We start from the raw sequence: 10,044 nt of genomic DNA, 5'->3' as shown, positions 1-10,044 counted from the left end.
TTGCTGGCAAAACACAACTCATAAAAAGTGTGGTGTTTGCTATTGGCAATTTCTAGATGCAATGTCCTCTCCCAAAGCAAGTTATCAAGATAGTGGAGGCAATCTGGAGGTACTGATGTGATTATCAGGAATCCCTTGTGGCATGACAAAAAGTGTGTGCCCCTAAGAATAAAGGAGGTCTCAATATTGTCTCCCTCAATGAGTGTAATAAAGCTTGTTTCGCAAAGAATCTCTGGAACTTATTAGGCAAGACTGATAGTTTATGGAATCGATGGATGCATTATTATTATTCTAAAGGTAAGGATATTATGACTATGGATATAAAGAAGTCAAGCTCTTGGATTATGAAAAATCTGATGAAAGTTGGAGAGACTGTCAAGGATCTTCCAGACTTGATTAACATGAAACAAAGTGACAACTTCCAAATCAGGAAAATTTATTTTGCTATCCTTAAAGTTGCTAATCTTGTTCCTTGTAGATCTATTATGTTTGATAACATGACTAGACCGAGGGCTATCCACACCTTTTAGTAATGTTGATTGTTGCTTCTGCAGGAATATTGAGACTATCACTTGTTTTTTGAGTGTCCTAGTGTGCTCCCTATATAGACTAAAGTACTTAGTTGGATGAATGTCCATCATAACCCAGGTGGCTGAAATCAGGAATTTGTTTGGATTACCAGCATATGCAAACAGAAAGGCTAAAAGAGGAAGATTGTTCAATGTGCTTTCACTGAAACAATTTATGAATGCTGGAAATTCTGAAATTTGAAGAGTTTTGGTGGAAAGATTGAGGACAACACTATTGTTAACAAAATTATCGATGTAGTAGTGTATCGTTGTTGGATGAAGACCAAAATTAGGAAACAATTAGGGATCATTCTTATGCCATAATGTTGGCGTAGCTTTTTTGTTTGTAGGTTGTTTTGGTTTGTTGAATCGGTTTCAATCACATTGCTTGTAAGGTTTTTTGAATCTAGTGCGATAAAATTATTATTTTGATTAAAAAAAATCATAATAATACAGATTTAAGTTATTGAATGTCAAACTACTCTTTTAATTTGTAAAAAATAATTTTTAAATAATTTTTTATTGAAAAAATCATTAAAAAACCATTTTTAATGATACAAAGAAATTTTTTTTAAAAAAAAAAACCTATAACAAACGGGTGCTATATTAATAGAAATTAAGAATTGCATTTTAATCTTTTTGCTTCTTAAGAGAAATAACACCCTCTTATTTTCCAAAGATACTTGAATTCATCCTTTTAAAATGTTAAAACTTGACACTTTTTGTTTTCTTTAAAAATGAATATCTTTATTGCATGCACTTTAGTTCATTTTAATAAAAATAAAAAGAAAATTATACATGTGTTTCTCTATTTTTATTTATAATATAATGAACATACTACACGTGCTTTTAACATAATTAGAATCAATGAATTATAATTCAAACTTATCTTAAGATATGAAAGTATAGTTTATGCTACATTTATAATTTGAGTAATTATAATTAATGAAGTTGGTATATATCTTTAGACTTTACTTGATCCGTAATTTAACATCAAGACCACATCCTCAAGAAAAAGTTAAAGCTAATTAAAATCATATACAAGATTCACATTGGGAGTTGGAAATTGATATCCCTTCCATGTGAGCAATCCTTCAACATTTTTACAACCTTTTGCTCTATCTTTAAACACATATATTAACTGAAAAACAGGACTAAGTGTTGGGTCTTGAGCCATGTGGCTCTTTACCATGTGCTATAAATATGACTTTACTTCTAAGGGTAATGCAATTTGTTAAATCCATTGTCCTTCATTTGGGGAATCCTTTAGAGATCCTATGTCATTATTCCCTTTAGGTGCATTTCAAGTTCAAGAAAAGCCACCATAGTCTCTTGTTCATATCTCTTGTTGTTGTTGTTTCGTATTCACACACACACACACAAGTAAGAGAATAATATTGTTAAAATTGATTACCTGTGTGTTGTTGTCTGACCAAACAGATCGGTTGAGGTTTGACAAATTCAATATGGAAGAATGGTTTAACAAATGTAGTGTTCCCCCATTACATATTAGTACTACTATACGGAAGAAACACGTTAACAACTACTACCTAGGTACACTAATATATAAGATAGAAGCCAATTTTAGTAAGCCATGATACTGATTCATAAACAAACAAAATATAATAATGAATACTAATATATTTGTTGGAGGAGTCCGGAAAATAAACCATTAGAAGTTTAAATAGGTTAAATATTTAGATTTAAAAACTTTGATTTCACATATTTCATTCAAAATTTTAAAACATTAGACCTATAAGTCTTTTCTCCTTCATTTCTAGTTGATGTGACACCTAACCACTCACATTTGAATTTCAACAATCTCTCTCACAAGTATGGATCACACATATCATCAGTCTTAATTCACACTAGGATCCACTTCTGCTCCTACATCGAGCTTAACATGACCCTGATGTTATTTGGTGGAGAATCCGAGGAGCGAAGCACTTGAAAGTGTCAATAAGTTAAACATTCATCGATTCAAGAGACCACATCACTAACCTTGATTCAAGGTAGGAGTCTAAAGAGCGAAGCGTACGTCCAGAAGTGACAATGGACTAAACGTTCATGCACCCATGAGACCACATCACTAGCCTAGTTTCACATTAGGATCCATTCACCCACCGTGTCTAACCATGACTCTGATACCACTTGGGAGTTTGGAGTCTTGGGAGAGCCAGAAGTGTTATGGAATCAAATGTTCATGGATCAAAGAGACATTAACACTACATATTCATTCAAAAAAAGTCATATATATATATATATATATATATATATATATATATATATATATATATATATATATATATATATATATATATATAAAAGAAGGGATATTCTTACTCCAAGAGTAAGTTATTAATACTTACTACACATCTTGACTATTAATTGTTTTAAATCTAATGACTAGAAATAATAAGTAATTAAATATGGAGAAAGAAAAATATTACTTAATGATCGTACCTGATCAGACTGGATCGTCAATGGCCTTCAACTGTTGGACTTTGAGTGAATGGGGGGTGTACCTTCAAGGTACTCTGATGTCAAAGAGAGAAGGAGATCAAAGGAGTGCAAGTACAGAGATTATGTGAGAATGAATGAATTACTTGATCCTCTAATGAAAGAGCGTATTTATAGCCCACAACGCGGGGCCAAAATTTCCTTATTTTGGGCTGGATCACTGGAGGCCCAAAACAAAGGAAACTTCCACGATGTCACGTGGTAGGGCAGAGTTAGCAAGAGACTTATATCCTAGTTAAACCGACCGTAGGGTTCGGATATGGTGGCCGAAATTCTTGCTAGTGGGTGACCACGTGCTCTTCGTGGAGCATGTGGGGCTGAAGCTCCAACGGTCACCAAGGGGAGCAAGCGTGTTTGGGCTTGGACCTTGAATTGGGTATGCCCGTCCTTGGATCTGCTCGGTCCAGCTCGGAACACTTATTATTTTTAACCATCAGATTGAGAAGAATTAATAGTCAAGATGTGGAGTAAGTGTTAATAACTTATTTTTGGAGTAAAAATATCCCTTATATATATATATTACACCCGAAGAGTTATACCATGAGTTATTCTCGCTCTTAACTTCATTTTGAATTAATATTTTTTTAAAATTAACCGTTAGATTGAAACATAATATCATATATATCATACCTATAAAGTTTGATATTAATCTATAATGATTTACTATACCATCAAGATATCAAAAGATTAATGTCAAAATGAACTTTCATATAACATTAGTTTTGATGTAATTCATTGACATAGTAATTATTATAGATTAATCTTAAATTTTATAGGTATGATCTATATGGTATTATGTTTCAATCCAACGGTTGATTTTAAAAAATATTTATTCAAAATAAAATTATGAGCGAGTATAACTCGTGGTGTGACTCTTAGAGTGAAATTTGATCTTTACTTATATATATATATATATATATATATATATATATATATATATATATATATATATATATATATATATATATATATATATATATATAATTTTATTTCACCACTATGGCTTTTGTGAATGAGAATCTTCTAGAATTAATGAGACAATCTTAATTAATGCCCTTACTGTAACATGTTTGCATAGTTGTCCTGGTACTATACCAGAAACATAATAAGAAAAAATAATCTTTCATAACATGATGCAATATAACAGTATCTGAAACAGCCAACGGTTTGAGAAATTGAACTGTACTTGACTCATTTTCTTTATATTGCAGTATACTTCATTCGATCTACATTTAATATTGAAGTATTTCTTCGTAACAAGAGGAATAGATAATTAATATATCCACAACTTACTGTGTATTTTAGTTTAATCAGTTTTGTATTTTAACTGTTTTAATAATAAATTTGAAGCAATTTGCGTAACGTGTGTGTTACATTTAATTTAGTTTTTGAACAAGTGTATGTTGCATTTAATTGTTACATGTGCTTCCAATGACATAATGCATCTTCTGAAGAAAATATAAGGAATCCCTAGGAGTATAGTTTTTTTTTTTTGTAATGACATATTGCATTATTAATCTTTTTGATCCATGTATTATGGATTCGCATTACTTTTTCTAGCATTGTTGACACAGGTTTTCTATAAGATCCTCGGGAATTTTATTGTTAGAGTTTTAATTTTTTTTTTATAATTATTCTGGAAAAAAAACTGAGCAACTTTTGTCAATGAAAAATAAACTTTCAAAGTCTGCATGTAGTAGGAAAAAAGGAGCTGTCAATAATTAAGGCCCTAAAAACGAAACATGGGAGAGCTATATTTCATCACACTAGTTATTTTGCGAGAGAATTTTACCTCAACTCTTTATAGACTATAATTATTCTCGTACTCCTATGAAATGTTTCAATTTTATTTTTATATGAATTTTCATTTTTTTAATATTTATTTAAATATTCCAAAAATTCGAAGAAATTTACTTTAGGCCTTATAAATGTGTATCGAATAACTATTAGAAATTTTATCTGGTATATTTTTTTACCGGATAATTTGAAATTATGTTATCCGATTTGTATTTTATTTTTGTTAAAACTGTACCGGATAACTTTATACAATGTTATCCATTATAGATGAATTTGTGTACCAAAAAATTCGTTGTTAAGTTATTTGGTGATCTATGTTTTGGTAACCGGATAACTTAATCGTAAGTTATTCGATAGTCTTTTTTTAATTTTATTTGTTTTTTATGGTGCAACTATGGAAATTCCTTTATAAATATGCGATAAAAACAAAATATGTGTAGATACATTTAATGCATTCTCAACTACACAAAGATTCTAAATAATACTTTCAAAATAGGTGATAAGGTGGATTAAAGAGGTTGGAATTAGAAATAAAGTAATTATTATCATCACTCGTTCGGATATCGAAATTGGCGAGAGAGGGAGAAGCAACAAATTAATATGTGACTGTGATAAAAGAAGAAAATATATGGATACAGATAGTAGAACACAAAGTGCCATTAAAAAATGTGGATGTTCATTCCAAATCAAGTTGACACCGTCGAAAGATGGGTCAGGATGGAAGGTTAATGTAAAATGTTGTTCCTAACCATGATTTACCTGGTAGATTAAAAGGTCATTTCTTTGTTGGTTGACCGAGCATAGATGAGAAGCAACATGTTGTTGATTTGACAAAAAGACATGTTCCGCCTAGACACATATTGCTTTCCTTGTAAAAGTGAGATTCAGAGAATGTCACTCAGATCACGCAAATATATAAGCATAAGAGTAAGTTACAAAAAGAGATAAGAGGTCATAGAAGTGAGATACAACATTTGTTTAAGCTGATAGAGGATGCAGGCTACATTTATTGGAGTAGAAAAAGAGATGACTCAGAAGTTGTGATAGTTTTTTTTGGGCCCGTCCAGATTCAAATATTTTTTCTATTATGTTAGTTATGGACATCACTTACAAAACAAACAAATATAGACAACCTATATTTGAAATAGTTGGCATGACATCAATCGAGTTGACATTTAATGTTGCATTTGTCGATATGGAATCTAAGCAGACATAGGACTTTTGTTGGGTGTTGGATATGCAGAAACAATTGTTTGTGAAAAAAATTGTGTCCACTAGTGATTTTAACTGATAGAGATCTTGCTTTGATGAAAGCAATTAAGGTTATGTTTCCAAAGACGATTAATTTTCTTAGTCAATTTCATATCAACAAAATATTAGTTCAAAAGGCAAGTAATATGTGGTGAATAACATGCCCAGTAGACACATTATGGATGAAAATTGCATGGGCTAGTGATAAGGTTGAGAATGATCAACAGTTGCAACATCTTGAGCAAGCATATCTAAATTGTAGTGAATTTATTGATTATGTGAAAGACACATGGTTGACTCCTAATAGACATAGATTTATTAGAGCATGGATTAATCGAGTGCTGCATTAGGGTAATATCACACCTAATAAGAATGTACCATTAGTATTTTTAGTTTGTATTTGTTTTATGTGTTAGTTTGATTTTTTTATTTTTATTTTAGGGTTTAGTCTTCTCATCGGAAGTTAAGGCGGATGTTAGAGATTAATATAGGTGACATGGTCAGATGTTGGTAGGCTATGAATAACAACTTGAAGTTATAATTAGGCAACATTAGAGCATAGTTTCAAAGAAATTTTTGATGAAGTTAAGTACGTGCACACTAGTTCATTTTATGGTAATCTACGTGGATCAGTATCTCGAGCTGCTTTGAGGCGCATTATTGAAGTGAACATGGAAGAACCTTTGAGATATCTATAGAGGGTGAGCGACGCATCTGCTCGCTAACTATACTTCCCACATCCGTTCAAGTATATAAATAGTAACACGTACGGTTCCTCGACAGGCGTAAAATTCGTGTTGGCAAAAATCATGAAACCTACCAGCATCAACATATACGCTTGGTTGCACAGTCCCATCTAGAAGAAGATCGATGACGTGTAAATAACTTGTGCATCCATTCTAGCTTATAATAAGCACCCATGCAAGAACGGACAAGTGGTGGTGCCTCACTACATAGCACTCCCAAGTAATCAACAACAAGACTAACGCAACCTTCTTTAATGACATCTCGAGGAGTTTTGGAGCAAGATGTGAAACAATAAGAAGGTTGTTAGTATTTCAATAGTTTCATACAGGCCATTAATCAAAAGAAGGGTTGTGGTAAAGTTGTTACTAATCAAACCTTTGTGAACAGGGTGATGTCCAGTGTCACCTCCAAATAAGGATTTGGTCATCGTGAAGGTTGAGGAATAGTAGGGTTCTTTGGAACCACATGAACAAAGATTCCTTCAAAGAATGAATGACTGAGTAAGGAATACAGGCTCAAGAATCCAAGAAAGATGGTGGTTTAAAGTGGAAGGAAAAAATAAATCAGAGAAAGGGGGATCTCAAAAATATAACTCCAAAAAAGATTATCAACATGAATCTTTTTCAATAAACAATAATTCTCATCAAGATCAAAAAAGAAAAAAACCAATTAATCAGAATTGCACTCAATGATGTAATTGTCGATGTTTTTGACACTTTATAGTTGAGTGTAAGACAAATGATGAACTTAGAAGAATATATACATAATATTTGGGCAAATATTGCTCAAATTACATGAAAAGACATCAAAAATGGTTAGTCAATATTGATGATTCAAAAAAGATAAAGATAACATTTGCCAATGATTCTAAAAAAATGGAGTTTGTGATGTTTTTATAAAAGGTAGGAAAGGAAATAAAGAACTTATCACTAGTGTGTTATATGTTATAAACATGAAAAGTAACTTGTTAATCATAGGTGAAATTCTTTAGAAGGGGTTTACTATGCACCTTTTCAAAAATGAGGTAGAGGTCTTTGATACACATCAAAAAACTATTTTGGCATTTTCTTTTTCTCAAAATAGAACCTTTCAAGTCTATATCAATACATCAGATTTTCATTGTCTTAATTCTTAGGGAAATAATACATGATTTTAAGAGTCTATGTACCTTAAAATCAATGGAAATAATACATGATTTTCCCAGTATCAGATTTCTTGTAGATGTGTGCAATAATTGCTTGATAGTCAAGCATCAGAGAAAGATTTAGTTTCTTATACTCAAATGAGAGCTCAAGGTAAACTTTATGTGATATATAATTACGTGTGTGGTGCCTTGATACACTATCATTAGGAGGATTAGATACTTTGTTTCTTTTGTGGATGAGTTGGGTAGAATGATGTAGGTCTATCTAATAAAAAACAAAGATGATGTGCTCTAAATTTTAACGAAGTTTAAAGAAATGGCAGAAAAATAGAAGAAAGGCAACTAAAGATTCTTATAAGTGGCAGACGTAGTGAATACACTTCAATAGAATTTGAATTCTTTTGCGAATAGATTGGAATGATATCACTGCACCATACACCCTTCAACATAAAGGTCTTTACTTAGAATGGGAACATGACTATCATGAACATGATCATATGCATGTTGAAAGAAGAGAAACTTCCACGCGTTTTTTGGGATGAGGTTGTCACAACGTCCTGGTATATGCTCGATCGAAATCCAACAAAAATATTAGACATGGCTTTAGAGGAAATATGGTCATGTTATATTCCATCTATGATGCACTTATGGATAGTTGGATCTTTATGTTCCAAACACATTTTAGGCTAAAGAAGAACCTTAAAGATAAGAGTGAAGTCATGATTCTTGTAAGTTACCACATTGCATGTTCATACAAGTTATATAACCTTTTGGGACTCATAATATTTTTGCAAAAAAAAATGTTACAATCAGTGAGCATGAATATTGGAATTGGAATACTCAAGATGTTGCATCATATTCAAGCGTGTCATTTGTATAACATGATGACTAGATAGGCCATATGTACCTGCAAGAGGTGTTGCACATATCAGTCAAGTAAAAAGATATCAAAGGATCATTATATCCCTCCAAAGTGTCTTCCTCTTGAATCCATTTAAGTATCTCAAAACCCACTTCAAATTTTTCTAATGCACACAACTCAGATTTTTCATAAGTCTAATCAATATACTAATTTCATCTGCTAAGTGTAACCTACTACAAACTATGTCATTCATTATGCTTCCAATCTCACTTGCATAAGGATTGCTTCCCATATGTTTCTTCTCGTCTTCGAATCAAAAACATTGCATGACACAAAGTTTTGTGTGATGACAAAGGAATACCCATCAGTTTTGGAATCACTTATCCTAAACTCCTCCACCAATTTCATCATGTATCCTTGATGAGATAAAAACAATTCACCCTTTCATCAGCCTCTAACTACAACCTCCCAAATCTTCTAGTAGCAACATCAAGGTCCTTAATCTCTAATTAACTTTTAATCTTATCCTTAAGTATGTTGATCTCATCCTTACTAAAACTTTTGGTTAAGATGTCATCCATAGGTAGAGAATATTTTTTTATTCCTCTTCAATATGTAAACACAAATGTTATCTCCTATCATCACAAATCATTGTTTAGAAGGAATTCATTAAATTGATGATATAACTTTTTTGGGATTTGTTTCAACCCATATAAAAAAAAATTAAAAGACACACTTTAAACTTGTCCTCTACAAAACCCTCTAGATACTCCATGTAGATGTCTCTTCCACTCCAGTACATTGGGCGGTTGTTCTTTGCTTTCTTTGCTATCTTCGAGAAACTCAGTTTCAGAGCCTTTTATTTTCCTCGTCGTCCTCATTAGAGTTACATGCTTATTCTGATGCTTATTGAGTTGGTGACTTAATAGAACATAAGTTTACCATAGATTTTTGTATCTTTCTTGGAGACTCATTTTATTTCTTGGAAAAATAAGAAACATGATATTCTATTCCACTCTTCTACAGAAGCTGAGTACCGTGCTATGGCATTCATTGAAATAATTTAGTTGCGCTGGCTACTTTTGGACATGGGTGTCACTATTTTTAAACCAACTCTCATGTATCAAATTGCTCACAACTCGGTATTTCATGAA

The sequence above is a fragment of the Vicia villosa genome, unplaced genomic scaffold, assembly GCF_029867415.1.
Source record: "Vicia villosa cultivar HV-30 ecotype Madison, WI unplaced genomic scaffold, Vvil1.0 ctg.001123F_1_1_3, whole genome shotgun sequence".
Lineage (NCBI taxonomy): Eukaryota > Viridiplantae > Streptophyta > Magnoliopsida > Fabales > Fabaceae > Vicia > Vicia villosa.
Note: the sequence above shows the minus strand (reverse complement) of the source record.